Genomic DNA, 1749 nt, shown 5'->3' on the forward strand with positions numbered 1-1749 from the left:
TCTAGTATTCTTTAAATATCTTTAAAATTATTTAAAAACATATACACACATTCTGCTCTAACAGGATCACTACTGCTATTACTAGCTGCCTATTGCTAAGATTATCATTATTACTGTTACTACTGTTAATATAAATTGGGGACACTGATGGTGATAAAAGAAATACGAGATCATTTCTATTAAAAGTTTGTATTGTTCAGGAGGTTTAACTGAAAATATTTTCAGAAGTCCCTACCTATAGAGATTCAGATTTCCGAAGCAACACTATGGTCTTACTGACACTGCACCTAAACTTCTCTTGCTTTTTCCTTATTACTTCCACACCTATAGAACCTACTATGCGTAGGAATCTCTTGCACGGATGTCAGTTGTACTCTCCTCGGATCTATTTTTATCGGTAATAAAACAGCTTTGCATTTCTGTATAAAACTAACAAACAGAACCACCAAAGACATATTTAAGCAGTATAAACTAATACGGATTATTTATCTAAATTTTTCAGACGTTTGCATTAAAAATTTTACAATGCAATATCAAATTAAAAAAAATAAAATTAATCCTAAAAGAGGGAAATCAAGTTGAAGTCCAGAGGAAAACATGAGTGTTATGCAATAAACTTATCGAGTTAATTATTGTAACAGACCCGCAGTCTGTACGGCACACAGGTTTTAAGCATTACTAAACCTCAGCTTTCTTGAATTTCTTTACATAATGTAATTTTTCAAGCTCCAGTGAATCCTCATTGAAATGTCACTGCTAACGTAACTAAAGAAATTCTTTTATTGCTTACAGTTAAACCTAATGCTTTTAGGTTAGAAATGCTTAGTTTCGTGCTACAGGTCGTTGCGCTTTTAGTCGGCGAGCGTTCCCAGGCCAGCGTAACGGCAGCGGTTGAATTAGCAAGAGCTCCAGACAGACTGTCAAACACTGCTGAGCAGGATGCCTGTCCTCACCGATGTCCACCCACCGAAATTCGAAATTCGGCTCATGGCATCGCTGCTTCCGACAGGGAAAGCTGCCGGGAGAGCGCATTTCATCTGGGAAGGAGCTGCAAGGGAGGGAAACAGCAAGGGGTGGGGGGTCAGGAAAGTTCAGGTATTTAGAAAGAGGGGGAAGGTACTGAAAACTTTATTAGGCTTAAGTAACTCGGGCAACATTTCCCCTACTCCCTTCACTCATTAAGTGCTAATCAGATAAACTCAGCATACCATAGCTAAACGGATTGCTGCTACAAAAGAAAACAATGAAAAGCGAACAAGCTAATCCAGCATCTTGCAGTATTTCCCTGTCTGTGCGTGACAAGAAAGAGGGCCTTAGTTTAAACCAGTTCAAAGAAAAACTGCTACTTACAGCTCAAATCTCTGGGGAGGGAAATCCCAGTAAAATTTTCAACGAACGACAAAATAAGCCAGCCTACTAACTTTAAATACATTTTATTTTTTTCAAGAGAAGAAAATAAGAATGTCTTTCATGTATTAGCATCCAGGTTTTTCTTTTTTTTTTTTTTTCTATTTTATACTTTTGAACTGGGCTAGGCAGGCAATTGGCATAAATCAATTATTTAATTTTTTGAGTTCTATGGCATTTCAGATATTCATTTCACTTCTTAAAAAAAGGTTGGGTGTTGGTTTTTTTTTTTTCAGAAAAGAATTTTTTAATAATTTTCAAAAAGTTTAAAGAACAAAGCAAACTTTATTTTCAGTGCTGCAAAGGGTAACATTAAGCAAACGCTCAGAGAAACCGCGGCAG

The 1749-nt window shown here is 36.5% G+C and overlaps 1 protein-coding gene across 1 annotated transcript in view; it reads right to left on the reverse strand.

Annotated features, from left to right (window-relative positions):
- The window catches only part of RMDN2 (regulator of microtubule dynamics 2), a 42125-nt gene that overhangs the window by 21123 nt on the left and 19253 nt on the right, over positions 1-1749 (reverse strand).

The sequence above is a fragment of the Cariama cristata genome, unplaced genomic scaffold (genome assembly GCF_000690535.1).
Source record: "Cariama cristata isolate BGI_N322 unplaced genomic scaffold, ASM69053v1 scaffold5046, whole genome shotgun sequence".
NCBI classification, from domain to species: Eukaryota; Metazoa; Chordata; class Aves; order Cariamiformes; family Cariamidae; genus Cariama; species Cariama cristata.